This window comes from Bos javanicus, chromosome 25, assembly GCF_032452875.1.
Source record: "Bos javanicus breed banteng chromosome 25, ARS-OSU_banteng_1.0, whole genome shotgun sequence".
Taxonomy (NCBI): Eukaryota; Metazoa; Chordata; class Mammalia; order Artiodactyla; family Bovidae; genus Bos; species Bos javanicus.
In genome coordinates this window covers 13,050,578-13,066,970 of record NC_083892.1, presented here as the reverse complement: position 1 = coordinate 13,066,970, position 16,393 = coordinate 13,050,578, and the positions used below count along the sequence as shown (strand labels likewise).

Sequence of the window (16,393 nt, the reverse complement as noted above, 5' to 3'; positions counted from 1 at the left end):
TTTCAATGTGCTTATTTGGCATCTGTATATCTTCTTGAGGTAAGTATCTGAACAAATCTTCAGTTAATTTTAAATAGGTGGTTTTATTTTCTTATTATTGTTTCAAGAACTCTTTACATATTCTGGACAAAAGTTCTTTATCAGACATGTGACTTGTAAACATAGGCATACTTTGTTTTATTGTGCTTTACTTTATTCCACTTTGCAGATACTACATTTAAAAACAAAAAAACAAATCTTGAAAGTTTATGACAACCCTGCATCAGGCAAGTCTACTGGCGCCATTTTTCCAACATTTGCTCACTTTGTGGTGCTGGGTAATTCTTGAAACATTTCAAACTTTTTTATCATTAAATTTGTTATGGTGATCTGTGGTCAGTGATCTTCAATATTACTGTTGAAACTATTCTGGGGTGCCACATAAGATGGCCACCTTCACTGATAAATGTTATACATTCTGATGGCTTTAGCAATGGCCATTACTCGGTCTCTTTCTCTCTCTCTCTGTATGGTTTATCATAGCTTTCCTTTCAAGGAGTAAGAGTTTCATGGCTGCAGTCACCATCCTCAGTGATGCTGGAACCCAAGAAAATAAAATCTGTCACTGTTTCCACTTTTCACCGTCTATTTGCCATGAAGTGATGGGACTAGATGCCATGATCTTAGTTTTTTGAATGCTGAATTTTAAGTCAGTTTTTCACTCTCCTCTTTCACCTTCATCAAGAGGCTCTTCACTTTCTGCCATTAGAGTGGTGTCATCTGTATATCTGAGGTTATTGATATTTCTCCCAGCAGTCTTGATTGCCGCTTGTGATTCACCCAGCCTGGTATTTTGCATTGATGTACTCTGTACTGAAGTTCAATAAGCAGGATGACAATATTCAGCCTTGACATACTCCTTTTCCAATTTCGAACCAGTCTGTTGCTCCATGTAGGGTTCTAACTGTTCCCTCTTGACCTGCATACAGGTTTCTCAGGAGCAGGTCTTTTTTTAGAATTCCTTTGCTTTTTCTACAGGAAAATCCAACGAATGTTGGCAATTTGATCTCTGATTCCTCTGCCTTTTCTAACTTCAGTTTGTACATCTGGAAGTTTTTGGTTCACATACTGCTGGAGCCTAGCTTGAAGGATTTTAAGCATTACCTTGCTAGCAAGTGAAATGAGCACAACTCTACGGCAGTTTCAACAGTCTTTGGCATTGCTCTTCTTTTGGATTGGAATGAAAACTGACCTTTTCCAGTCCTGTGGAAAATACTTATCACTAAAATATGCTACTAGCAATTGCCATCTGTTCTTCCCCAGCAGTATACTGGACACCTTCCAACGTGTGAAGACCATCTTCTGATATTATCTTTTTGTCTTTTCATACTGTTCATGGGGTTCTCCAAGCAAGAACACTGGAGTGGGTTGCCACTTCCTCCTACAGTGGACCACGCTTTGCCAGAACTCTTCATTGTGACTCATCCATCTTGGGTGGCCCTGAATGGCATGGCTCAGAGTTTCATTGAGTTATGCAAGCCCCTTCGCCACAACAAGGCTGTGATCTATGAAGGTGTCCTTGAAAGGAAAGCTATGACAAAACCTAGACCTTGTATTAAAAAGCAGAGATATTGCTTTGCTGGCAAAGATCCGTATAGTCAAAGTTATGGTTTTTCCAGAAGTCATATACAGATGTGACAGCTGGATTATAAAGAATGCTGAACACTGAAGAATTGATCCTTTCGAACTGTGGTGTTGGAGAAGACTCTTGAGAGTCCATTAGACAGCAAGGAGATCAAACCAGTCAATCCTAAAGGAAATCAATCCTGAATATTCATTGGAAGGACTGATGATGAAGCTCCAATACTTTGGCCACCTGATGTGAAGAGCTGACTCACTGGAAAAGACCCTGATGCTGGGAAAGATTGAGGGCAGGAAGAGAAGGGGACGACAGAGGATGAGATGTTGGATGGCATCACTGACTCAATGGACATGAGTCTGAGCAAACTCCAGGAAACAGTAAAAGACAAGGAAGGCTGGTGTACTGAAGTCCGTGGGGTGGCAGAGTCAGACGTGACTTAGAGACTGAACAACAACAACAACATTTTTAATGAAGATATATCAATTGTCTTTTCACTCATAATGCTCTTGCACATGTAGTGGACTACGGTATGGTGTAAACTTTTATATACACTGGGAAACCCAAATTTGTATGACTTGCTGTTCGCGGTATTTGCTTTACCGCAGTGGTCTGGAACTAAACCTGCAGTGTGGTTGAGGTATGCCTGTACTCTCCCCTGGTCTATGGCTTATCTTTGTGTGTTCTTAACAGTGCTTGGTAGAGAACAGATGTTTTTTAACTTTATGAAGCCAAATTTATCAATTTTTTCTTTTATGTATCACATAAAAATCTTTGATTAACCCAAGATCACAAAGATGATCTCCTATGTTTTCTTCTAGATGTTTTATAGTTTAATAGTTTACATTTAAGTCCATGATCCACTTTGAGTTAACTTTTATATCTGCTACAATATATGAATTATAACTTTTTGTTTCTGGCATAGGTATCTTTTTGTTCCAGCGCCATTTGTTGAAAAGGTTATCTTTTCTCCATTGAACTGTCTCTGCACCTTTGTTGCAAGCCAATTGACCGTGGACATGCAGATCCACCTCTTGACACACTGTATATTAAAAGAGTTTCCAAAAAGGAGAGACCCATAGAGGAGGAGGTTCTAAATTCTGTGTATTAACTGCCCACTTCTCTGGCTGACGCGTAAATTATGCACATGCAGGACAAACTCCTAACTCCTTTTATTAAAGCAAAAAGGAAAGAGCTGAGATTTTACCTGCTGCTCACCACTGGAAAGATAAGAGTTTGCAAAAGTGAGTTTAGCAAAGTTAACGGCCTGCTAAAATAAAATAATGCTCTAAGAGGGAACCTTATTCTAGAGAATCCAGAGTCTCCACAACTGTCCACCCAGAATTCCATACCCAACAAAAATACCCTTTAATAATGAAGGCAAAATCGTCACCAGGAGATACACACTACAAGAAATGCTAAAAGAATTTCTTCAGGCTGAAGGGAAGTAACACCACATAGAAACTTGGATCTTAGGAATGAAAAGCATCAGAGGTGGTAAACGTGTAGATAAATATACTAGTTTTTTCCTCTTGATTTCCTTAATATTAGCTTTCTAAGTAAAAATTATAACACTGTGTTATTGGGTTTATAATGTATGTAGATGTAACATATATGACAATTATAGTATAAAAGATGGGGGAGGGATAATCACATTACAACATTTTTATATTTCTATATACATTATAAGGAAGTTGTATGATTTTAATTTGAAACAGACTGAGAAGTTAAGGTTGTATATTATAATTTCTGGAAAAACATTTAAAAATAAAAAACCCAGTTTTAGCCAATAGGAATATTTAAAAAGGAATTCTATATAATACTCACTTAATTTAAGAAAGAACAGAAAAACAAGAAAGAGATGGGACAAACAAAAGCAAACAGTAAAACAGGAGACCTAAATTCAACTTTATCAATAATGATATTAAATGTAAATGAACTAATAAATACAATGATTAAGAGGCAGATTGACAGAATGGATTTTTCAAAGTCTAAAAATGTAGAAATGTCACTTTTAAATATGAAAGCATAAATAGGGTGGAAGTATATAGATAGAAAAAGACAGGTCATACAACAAAATGCCCAGAAAGGCTGGAATAACTACATTTACATCAATTAAAGCCAATCTCAAAAGGACGTGTTAGGGGATTCAGGAAAACACATCTACACCCATGGATGATTCATGCAAATGTATGGCAAAATCCACTACAATATTGTAAAGTAATTAGCCTCCAATTAAAATAAATAAATTAAAAAATATATAAAGAAAGTTTTTAAAAAAGGATGTGTTAGGTAGGTGAATTTGCATATAAAATGACTTATTTTGCTATGGAATAATAAAATGACTCAGATTTTTTCCAAATTATGAATTTTCATTCCAAATTATTTATTCATATAATAAGATCTGTTAATAGCAAATTAATTCTAAGACACAAGTACAATAATGCCCTTTTAATGGCAAGATGTACAAACTCTGAACATCAGCACTAATGATTTGGAAAATTCTTTAAACATAAAGTTTTAAAATATTTTCATGCACTATTATCTGTTCCTCATATTAAACTTTTTTTTTCAAACTTATTATATCTTGACATTATGCTCACCTTAAACTCCCACACATTCCTCCAAATTAAGAAAATTATAAGTTAAGAAAATCTTAACAAAATGTAGCAAAAGAAAGTGTTCAAAATTTTTAACTTAATATTCATGAACATTTTTGATGGAGTACATATTCTTTCTATTCTGAAATTCTACTACCAAATTTGCAGGATGTCATCTAGTATCTACTTAAATGCTTGATAATTTTCTTTTGAAATTGAAATCCAATATCATACATAAAGAAACATTCTCTGTCCAATAGTATCTAATTGAGATATGAAAGAAACGGCCTTAGAATGAATTCTTTCATTGGGTCATAATCTATTAATAGTTATGAAAGTAAAGCAATCATTCCACTTTAATAAGACAAACTGTGATAAAATATTAATTTGTCTAGAACTGACAGAATGAATGAGCATGGAGTTTCTATCTGACATATCCTAATACATAACTTTATTCCAAAATGAAACTAATTCAACATTTATCCAATACCAGGTCAAAGCACACAAAACACTAGCAAGATCAAGCTGGGATATGGCTTCTGCTCTCAAAAGCCAAACCTCTTTATTGTCAGATACTACACCAGAGACAGAATATAATACAGGAAAAAAACAAGAGGCATTACTCTCATTTGTTCATCTATTGATTCACTCAAATCTTTTTTTCTCAATGGAGTCAAAATAACACCAATAATGATCTTATTAATATAGTTTAAAGATGCTGGGCTAAGGTAGTTCCCCAATCAAATATGTTTTGAATCAAGCAAAGTCCAAAGTCAAGTATCTCTTCACTGTACCTTATTGCTCATAATGACTAATTCAAATGAAAGATTTTAAGTAGTATATAATCACTGCTATATAAAAGAAATGCAAAATAATAAAGGGTTCAAAGAATATCAAACTTCAGAAGTTTAACATATAATCAGCCAAATGCAGACAGGTAGAATATCCAAATACACTCAACAACAGAAAAATGTTTTAGTGACAGCAAACTGCTGTCCCTGCCCTTTAAAGCCCCCAAATTACAAACGTTAGGGAAACACTGGCTAATAGATAGCAAACATAAATTTCTAAACTCAAATAAGATAAAACTTAGACCAAGAAGTTCAAAGACAAAGTTGACCAAAAAGTAATCTCTGCATTAGAAGAGTATTTACTATGAGGTCTTATGATCAAACAAATTGAAATTTTCGTATCAAATGACTTCTGAGAAACACAATTTTGAGTCACTGTACTGGTTAAGTTAGTGGTAGCAACCCTGGGTTATTTTATGCTATCAATTTTTCCTTCAAAGCTCCTGGTGGCAATTTGCTAAACATACAATGTTAAGAGCTCAAGATTTATCTACAAATATAAGAAAATATATATACAGCTGCTGTCAACTGTATATGTGAAGATGCTTTCTAAATATTATGCTGCTGTTTCTATACTGTTAAATTCCTTAACATTAAACGTTAAATTCCTTAATGTTCTCAAGAATTTAGGATCAAGTCTGTTTACATTTTTGTGTAAGTAACACTCACCTTCCAGTTTTATAACCGAGGAAAAAAAGAATCACAAAAAAGAACATTTTATCCCATCTGTCCATGGTCACTTTTAGCAATTAGGATGAAACCAGAAAATCAGAGTTCTAAAAGCACATTTTTCAATACAAATATTACTTCACTACATATTGTTTTCATTAACTCTTACCATGAAAAGTATTTTGTTCCCTTATTTTTTCTAATTTAATTCCTGTTTTGATCAGTTGAATGCATTTATATTTTCAGACTATACAAGTTTGCAGAATAACGGAACATTTTAGCTGAAAGGTATCTTAGAATCTGTCTAATATAAGTGCTTTTCAATCTTCTTCACAATATGATAATCATTTGAGTAACTTAAAATTCCTAATAGGTAGGATAAAGGAGAGGATCTCTAGAGATTTTGATACAACCGCTCGAATAGAGTGATTCTAATGTGCAGCCAGTGCTGACAATCACTGATCTAGTGGAACTCCCTAATTTTAAAGACAGGATAAATCATTTGCCCAATGAGTGAGACGAGAGGTCAGAAGCAAATTATTATAGCATGTGTAAAAAACAATAGAATATAAGTAGGTACTAAGTGCTGTGGAAACCAAAAGAATTAAATGTCTAATTGTATTTGGGTAAGTCAGGAAAGTCTCCCAGGGTGAAGAGGACTTTGCAGACACAGAAGTTCTTTTCTCACTAGTAAGAGTGCAATGGCATGAATAGCTATCACCTAATACCAAAACGTCTGACAGGGCCAGTATAGAAAGAGCAAAACATGGAGAAGCAAAGACAAGGCTGTGCAAAGACAAGCGAGTTAAAGCACAACTGTCAAGAAACGTGGATTCTGAGAAACAGTGATATGATCAGATGTGTATTTTAGAAAGATCATTCTGGCACAAGTATGCTACTGATAAAAATCTCGCGGAATAACCAGTGTTGGCAAGGATGTAGAGATCCCTTGTTCACTGTCGGTGAGTGTGTAAACTGGTGCAGCCACTATGGAAGACAGCATGGAGGCTCCTGAGAAACTAAAAACAGAGCTACCATATGATCCAACAATTCCACTACTGGGTATGCATCTGAAGAAAATGAAAACACTTATTTGAAAAGATACATGTACACCAATGTTCACAGCGGCACTATTTACAGTAGCCAAGGTATGGAAGCAGCCTAGGGACCAATCAACAGACAAGTGGATAAAAATGCAGTATATGTATAGAATGGAGTATTACTCAGCCACAAAACAGAATGGAAAATGTCATTTGCAACAACATGGATGGACCTAGAGAGTATTACACTTGGTGAAGTAACTCAGACAAAGAAAGACAAAAATTGTATGTTACCACTTATGGATGGAATCTGAAAAATAAAACAAGTGAACACAAGAAAACTGAAACAGACTCACAGATACAGGTTAGGAGTGGGGGGAGGGGCAAGACAGGAGTCAGGGATTAAAAGATAAAAACTACTACTACTACAAGAAAATAAGCTACAAGGATATGTTGTACAGCACGGGGAATACTGCCAATATTTGATAATTACTATAAATGAAGTACGGGCTTCACCTGTAGGTCAGATGGCAAAGAATCTGCCAGCAGTGCAGGACTGGCCAGGGTTCGATCCCTGGGTGGGGAAGATCCCCTGGAGAAAGGAATGGCAACCCACTCCAGTATTCTTGCCTAGAGAGTTCTATGGATGGACCATGGGGTCGCAAAAAGTCAGACACGACTGAGCAACTAACACACATAAATGAAGTATAATCTATAAATATTGTGAATCACAATGTTTGTTGTACATCTAAAACTAATACTGTAAATCAATATTTACCTCAATAAAAAAGCAAATAAAATGATTACTGATTAGTTCAAGATGTTAAGAAAAAAAAATCTCAGGCTGAAAGACTGATGGACTAGGTTAAGACAGTGGAAATAAAGAAAGGGGAATAAATTTTAAAAATACTTCAGAGACAAAATGTCAAGGCTTCATAATGAGTTCATACGAAAAGTAAGGGAGAATAAAGAATTGAGGGCGGCTGATTTGGAGAGCTGGAAAAGCTGGCAAGCAGGAATGAGTGTTCACCGTGAGAAACCGCAGGCCCCTCCGAGGGCACTTTGGAAAAAGGGTGTGGCTGAAGAAAGAGCTATTTGACTTGAAGTAAATCCGTTAACCAGTGATCCACCTCGTGGCTTCCCTGGTGGCTGCGCCGGTAAAATGTCTGCCTACAACGTGGGAGACCCGGGTTCAATCCCTGGGTCGGGAAGATCCCCTGGAGAAGGAAGTGGCAACCCACTCCATTACTCTTGCTTGGAAAATCCCAGGGACAGAGGAGCCTGGTAGGCTACAGTCCATGGGGTTGCAAAGAGTCGGACACGACTGAGCGACTTCACTTTCACTCATGACTGAGCGACTTCACTTTCACTCATGACTGAGATACTTCACTTTCACTCATGACTGAGAGACTTCACTTTCACTTTCTTTACTTAGTGAAGTAAATCACTGGGCTTCCCTGATAGTTCAGTCCGTAATAATCTGCCTGCAGTACTGGAGACCTGGGTTTGATCCCTGGGTCAGGACGATTTCCTGGAGAAGGAAATGGCAACCCACTCCAGTATTCTTGTCTGGAAAAGACTATGGATAGAGAAGCCTGGCAGGCATGTCCATGGGGTCACAAGAGTCAGACACAACTTAACAACTACACCACCACCATCACTTAACCTCTCAGGGATCTGGTTTTCTAATTCTGAAAATGACAAAACGAAGGAAAGGGAAGAATATCTACTACATTTCTACTCAGTCTGAAACTAAGTTTGCTCTACACTCTCCTTAATTTTGCTCTCACACCCTCCCTGTGGGTAGGTTATTACTCTCACTTTACAGATGAGGAAATCAAAGCTTGGAAAAATGAAGCAAATGGACAGACTCGCATAAAAGCCAGGATTCCAACTTTAAAGCCCATATACCTTGCACAATAACACAACATTTACGTGCCAAAGTGCAGTAAGTTGGAGCAAATAATTGGGAGAGACAGATGTTGTGGGAGAAGGCAGTGGTGCAGAGGAGGGAAAGGCAGCTGTGGAATGCTCCTCGTGCACCGTTCTTCACACACACACTGAAGGTCCAGAGCCTCAGGCACTGTGCTGGGCACCTGGGTTCCGTGACCTCTGTGCGTAGACCTTGTCGAGCACGCAGTTATGACACATCAGCGCTGGAAAGAAGCCAGTGGCCTCATCTGCTTCAGGGCGGATGAAGGAAACTCTCTCCTCTTACTGTTCCACTTTAGCAAACCCTGAAGGTGTAGCCGGAATTAAACTTTAGAGCAGAAGAAAATGAAATCTAAAGCTGTAGATGTACTGCACATAAACAAGACATGTTTTTGACATCAGGTTATAACTTTTTCAAATAAACAACTTCTAGGCAGGGTTTTCATTTGTAGCAGTTGAAGTTTTATGTGCAGCTATTAAATACATAGCAGAAATGTACTACAAATATACTGAACACTGACAATACACTGTATAGAAAAGGTTACATAACTGCTCTTCTGTGCTTCAAGTGGCTGTTGTAGCTGTAAAAATGCCAACATGGTGATTTATTTTTTAACTTGTTTACTGCAGACATGTTTCAAATGAACAGAACATGGAGCAAAGTGCATACTTAACACTCTCCAAATGCATTCTGAAGTACTGTACCTAACATTTATGTAAAGAGTGTTTCTGAAATATTCATTATAATCTATAAATAAAAATTTGAATTAGCAAAAGTTTAAAATACATGTGGCTTTTAAATCACTATATAAAAAGACAGAAAAAGCTAGAAAATTTTATTTGTTCCACAAGTAAAACAGCCAAAACCCAAATCTTTTTAGCTTGAACAATTACATTTTCCAAGTTGATCCAAAATGAATGATTCTCAGAGAATAAGAACTGATTGGAGGATTAATTTTAAGCTGAAATGATTTCCACATTTATCAAACACTAGGTTAAAAACAAACTCTAGTTTTGTTGAACCATAAATTGGCATTTGATTTAAAAGCTAAAAGTAAACATTTATAAACAGATTAAACAAATGTTTTACTTAACAGATAAAAAATATATACTGTACTCCTATTTCTAAGTTCTATAAGGCAGGGAGAGGAGTTGTGAGGGGAAGGAAGAAGAGAAGAGAGAAAGAGAAAAACAGAAAGAAAGGGGACGAGTAAGGGCCCCTCCTCCTTTTAGGAGGGTGGTCTTTTTTTTGCTGTTTTCTAAGCTCTTTACTCTTTCTGATATCAGAAATCAGTAGAATTTGAATTTCAATTTAAGCAAAGATATTAAACAAAGTATTGCAAAATATTAATACATGAAAAAAGATGAAGCTTAATTTACTTATCCAAGCTATCTTGACTAGTTAAGTAGCATAGCTGGGAACCACGAGTCCTCTGTACAAGTCCTCTAACTTATAATCCAGTACTCAGAAGAGCAACCCTCTTGTCTGAGGCAACCACACTAGATACTGGGTAAAATGAAAAACTCAGTTAACAGAGGAATCATTACAACTGATATACATAAATTGTCAGACATTTTCTTTAAGTCGGAGTGCAGAAAGAAAGACCCATGTGTTTGCCAGTCTTCCAATATAGAGTCAAGGCCGTCTCTCTGTAGATGTCAGCTCTCTGGCATAAACCACCACTGTCTATGACTCCTAGTTTCCATTTATTTAAAGTAGAACAAAAATTTAAAGGATTTTGAGCACAGTGTGTGTCTATATTTTTACAGTTCTGAAGCCAATTTAGTTTCTTGCCCACACTCAATTTAAAAGTATTAAGTAACATGGCTTTGTGGTCCCAGACATTTAACATTTTTGCATGCACAGTTCATCAGTTTACATAATATTTGGTTAAACTACATAATTATGATTACTACTACTACTGGAATAAACATATTTAAGAATAAACACAGCTGACTTTGGTTAGCACATAACTTAATAATTAGTGAGGGCAGAAATCCATCACTAGACTTCAGTGTCACCTCCTCAACATGCCCATTCAGTGTGTCCAGGAGTGGGAGAAGGCTGCCCATCCCACAAGCTGAGCAAGAGGAAGATGGATAAGGCAGGTTCAACCACGAAACATTTTTAAATTGATGTTGATGCCAAGGGCACCTCATACTGGAAACTTGGTCTTCTCAAGGTTTCAGGAATCTGTTAATACAAATTACTTCTTAGATATTATTTCATCACTGTCTAACTTTATGCAAAATGTGTTAATACTGCACTCTGAGACAACAGTTCAGAGTACAAACCAAATGAAAGCTAATATTCAGAGTTTTGCAACAGCACTCTAGCAGATGGTATAATTTTACCTAAGTTTCTAATGCCATTAGTTAAATACAAAATAATCTATTCTCACTGTAGCATGGTCCTTTCAAAATTGTTGTGAATTCTCTCCATTAAACACTTTAGCATACATTATAAAACTGCAATTTCAAACAGCTGTGAAACAACAGTTGTAGATAAGTGGTTTTTGTTGTTGCGATATAATTCACATACTATAAAATCCATCATTTTAATGTGTACAATTTTAAGATCTTCAGCAGTCACAGGTGTGCAACCATCACTACCTAATTTCAGAACATCTCATGATATCTAAAAGAGACCCCACCCCCATTAGTTCAGTTCAGTCACTCAGTCGTGTCCGACTCTTTGCGACCCCATGAATAGCAGCACGCCAGGCCTCCCTGTCCATCACCAGCTCCCGGAGTTCACCCAGACTCACGTCTATCAAGTCAATGATGCCATCCAGCCATCTCATCCTCTGTCGTCCCCTTCTCCTCCTGCCCCCAATCCCTCCCAGCATCAGAGTCTTTTCCAATGAGTCAACTCTTCACATGAGGTGGCCAAAGTACTGGAGTTTCAGCTTTAGCATCATTCCTTCCAAAGAAATCCCAGGGCTGACCTCCTTCAGAATGGACTGGTTGGATCTCCTTGCAGTCCAAGGGACTCTCAAGAGTCTTCTCCAACACCACAGTTCAAAAGCATCAATTCTTCGGTGCTCAGCTTTCTTCACAGTCCAATTCTCACATCCATACATGACACAGGAAAAACCATAGCCTTGACTAGACGAACCTCTGTTGGCAAGGTAATGTCTCTGCTTTTGAATATGCTATCTAGGTTGGTCATAACTTTCCTTCCAAGGAGTAAGCATCTTCTAATTTCATGGCTGCAGTCACCATCTACAGTGATTTTCAAGCCCCAAAAAATAAAGTCTGACACTGTTTCCACTGTTTCCCCATCTATTTCCCATGAAGTGATGGCACCGGATGCCGTGATCTTCGTTTTCTGAATGTTGAGCTTTAAGCCAACTTTTTCACTCTCCACTTTCACTTTCATCAAGAGGCTTTTTAGTTCCTCTTCACTTTCTGCCATCACCTCCTAAATCCCCCTTTTCCCCCAGCCTTTGGTACCACTTTCTTGTCTCTGTGTACTTGCCTATATTCTAGACATTTCATTTAAACAGTTTTACTTTCTTTCTAATCTAGATGCCTTTTATTTCTTTTCTTGCATTGTTTCCCTGGCTAGACACTGTACAATGCTGAGCAGAAGTGGCAAGAGCGGACGTCCTTTCTTGTTCCTAATCCAAGTGCGGGGGCGTTCAGTCTCTCACCATGAGTATGCTGCTGGCTGCAGGTGTTTCACAGATGCCCTTTATCAGGCTGGAAACACTCTCTTGTATTCCTAGTGTTTGGGGTGTTTTTAACACAAAACGATGTTAGATTTTGTCAAATGCTTTTTCTGTATTTATTAAGAAAATTGTGGGTCCCTCCCTCTTTATTCTGCTATATAGTGTATAACATTGATTTTTAGATGTTAAATAAATTTTTCATTCTTGTGATAAATCCCACTTGTCATGGTACATGATCCTTTTTATAAGCTGCTGGACTTGGGTTGCTGTAACCTTTATTTACAAGGGGGATATTCTGTGATTTTCTTTTCATGTGCTCTCTTTGTCTGGTTTTGGTATCAATGTAATATCAGCCTCAAATAATGAGTTAAATATTCCCTTATCTTCTATTTTTTGGAAGAGTTTACAAAAAATTGGAGTTAATTCTTTAAACTGGTGAAGCCATCTGGTTCTGGGTTTTCCTTTTTGGCAAGTTGTATCATCACTAATTCAATTTATTTGCTACAGGTCTACTCAGATTTTCTAATTCATCATGAATCAGTTCTGGCAATTTGCATCTTTCTAAAAATTGGTCCATTTCATCTGAGTTACCTAATTTGTTGACATTTCACTGTTCACAGTATCCCCTTAAAATTCTTTTTATTTCGTAATGTTAGTAGTAATGTTCCCACTTTCATTCCTGATTCTGGTAATTTGAATTTTTCCTCTTTTTTTCTTAGTCTAACTAAAGGTTTGTCCCTTTTTTCAAAAAACTCTAATCAAAACCCTTGGTTTCACTGATTTTTCTATTATTTATTTTCTCTATTATTTATTTCTATTCTAAATTTTATTACTTCCTTCCTCCTGTCTGCCTTAGGTTTAGTTTGTTCTTCTTCTCTGGTTTTATTAAGATGGAAAGCTAGGTTGTTGATTTAGTTCTTTTGATAAGATATTCTTATCTAAAAAAGTTATCTAGAAAACTAGGGAGGAAAATTAGAAAACTAGAAAAGAAAGTTATCTAGAAAAGTTCTAAACTTTTCACAAAGTGATATAATATGCATCTTAATGCACAGTAACCACACTCATAAATTAAAAAAAACACTTATTATTATGTTCAAAGTAGTTAAGGTTAAACATTCCCAGAATCATTTCTACAACACTGGAGTATAATTTCAGACACTACAACCATACTACCTTATGGATACCCTGACTTCTTCTGAACATACCCGATAAGGAAAACATCTTATTCCTCCACAAACAGTCCTTTTTCACCTCAGAATTCTATCACAAGCTCCTTTCTTGTACTGAAAGGAAACCATCACTGTGGCAGGTTGTATTTTCAAAAGGAAGACATGACACTATCTTCATTCCTACATCTTCTTATTACAACGTGACTCTGGCATTCCTCCCATCAAAAGGTGAGGCCTAAGCTGCTTCTGCTTGTATTTAGGCTAGTCTGTGCTATAGGGTAAAGGGTGGTACATGACTTATAAGATTAGGTCATAATAGATCTGCCTAGGTCTCAGAATATTCATCTTTGGAGCTGCTGAGATGCCCTGAGGCTGCTACATGGTGAGGAAGCCAAAACTAGCCCATGAAGAACACATACCAGCCCTGAGATGAGGTGAAGAGACAGAAATGCCTGGGTAGCCCCCCTATTTCAGTCATCTCCCCTTGCTGTTGTATTTTCAGCCACTGTCTGACTGCAACCAAACCGGAGACGAAACCACAACTGCCCTCCTCAAATCCCTTACCCATAGAAGATAATAAGTAACTACTGTGGGTTTCAGCCAGGAAGTTTCGGGTGATATGTTACATAACAATTGTAACTTGAATACTTAACTCTAGGTAACATGTACTCCTTAATCCAGGGTCTATACTTGGCACCAGGAAGAGAAAATTCAATTAATTTTCGAACAGTGGAAATACTAAAAAATTCATAGCTCATTCTCAGTGTTCTGTGAGCTTACTATCAATTCATTTGACAGTGTTAATTTTTTTAATAAAAAAAAATTTTATTGGGACAATGTTATTTTAAATCACAGTTTCACTTTTCTGGTCATACTAGCATGAACTAATTAAAAGATAGCTTATCTACATTTTAATTATGAGACCCAGAACTGAATCCAGTTTTCCAATGATGGTACACATGAACTGCTAAAAAATGAAGGAAGACTATTTCACTCACTGGTGAGGCTTTTATTAATTTGCTGTGAATTTATAAGTATGAACCTTTAACAAAATCCTTTTATGCAGGGAATGGTATACTACAGGATATCAGTTCAGAGTTAAGGTTCTGGAGTTAGATATGGAGACAAAATTCAGCAATATCACTAAGAAGCTATATAACCTTGAGCAAGGTGTATTAACTCAATAAAGCTTCATTCTTTCACTTATAAACAGGTCACCCTAGTTTAAATTAATGAGATTATGACAAAGTTTAAATGTCAGCATATAAGTAGCTACTATTATAATGGTTTCTCCAATCATCTTCTTCCTATTTAACTGATTTTTTGCTTGTTTTAATTCCAGGTCAGAGCCTCACAATTATCTCTATTAAAAAAGCTCTTCTTATACTTATTGCTTCATTTATTATCTTTTAAACAAATAACCATTAATAGAAGATGTAATGGAAGAAAACACCCATTAACAATAGCAATGAAAAAGATAAAATATCTAGAAATAAATGTAACTGGGAATGTACAGAATCTTTATAAGGAACATTTTAACACATTACTGAAGACCTGCAATGAAGACTTGAAGAAATATATTATATTCTTGGACAGGAAGACAATATCACATAGATGTCTATTCTGCCTAATTCAACCTATAAAATTTAAATGATTGAAATAAAAGTACAAAAAGGATCATTTTTCCTTTGAAGTGGAGTAGGGAAACTGGGCAAGCTAATGCTAAAGCCCTTAAGGAAAAGAAAAGAAAAAAAAAAAGCAGAAGTTGCCTGGAAAACCACTGAAAGAGAGGCAAGAGTGCTACTAGCCTTAGCAAATACGCAAATATATTATGAAACCTCAATAATTAAAACAGTATGACATTAGTGTCTGAAGTGAGAGACAGAAAGACATGATACAGAAGAGAAGGTCTAAACATTGATACATCTATGCATGGAAATTCAGTATTGGAATTGCAAATTACGAGCTTAAGAGATGGACTTTTTGAAGAAAGGGGGGAGAAAAACTTAACATAGTTCAGCAGGATAAATTGCTCATGAATCAGAGATTTAATGGTTAAAATGAGAGATCATAAAGGTTATAGAAGAAAATTTATTTCTTTGCCATTGCCGTTTCTTTGCCAATGCCATTGCCCCTCCATTGTCTTGGGAGTGGGGGAGACCTATTACCCCAACTCCTGAAGCCACAGAAAAAGATGAATAAATTATATAATTATATATGGTGGCTCAGACGGTAAAGAATCTGCCTGCAATGGGGAAGACCTGGGTTCAATCCCTGGGTTGGGAAGATCTCCTGGAGGAGGGCGTGGCAATCTACTCCAGCATTCCTGCCTAGAGAATCCCATGGACAGAGGAGCCTGGCTGTCTTCAGTCCATGGGGTGGCAAAGAGTCAGACATGACTGAACAACTAAACATATGCATATGTATTTATATGTATATTCATATCAACATCTACATGCCAGGAAAACCATAAACAAGATCAAAGTGATCAAAATGACATACCAGGAAGTCTGTATTTGCAACTTGTCACACAAAGGAATAAGCTCCTATAAATAGAAAAGATCAATAATCGAAATTTTTTAATGAGCAAAGGATATGAGTAAAGCTCACAGAAAAGGAATGTTCTTTTAAAATATGACAAGATGTCCAACCCTCCTCACAAAGAAAGAAATGTTAAAACTACCACAGGAAACCATTTTCATTTAGACTGGCAAAATTCTGAAAGTTTAATAACACAGATTGGCGAAATTGAGCCTTACCTTATAAATTAGAAGGTATAATTCTAATTTATGGAATAAATATACCTTTATAAAGTGATATAACCTTTACGGATAAAATTT

At 36.5% G+C, this 16,393-nt stretch overlaps 1 protein-coding gene across 16 annotated transcripts in view; it reads right to left on the bottom strand.

Annotated features, from left to right (window-relative positions):
* Window positions 1-16,393, bottom strand: part of MRTFB (myocardin related transcription factor B) — a 223,829-nt gene that overhangs the window by 133,215 nt on the left and 74,221 nt on the right. For 3 of the 16 annotated variants that reach the window (XM_061401158.1, XM_061401155.1, XM_061401163.1), the window contains exon 3: window positions 16,056-16,099. The exons of 11 other annotated variants lie outside the window; for them this stretch is intronic. The gene's annotated coding sequence lies outside the window, so the exon portion shown is untranslated. Of the gene's footprint in view, window positions 1-13,589; window positions 14,970-16,055; window positions 16,100-16,393 lie in introns of those variants that run through there. 2 more of the 16 variants (XM_061401157.1, XM_061401164.1) reach the window with 2 other exon arrangements.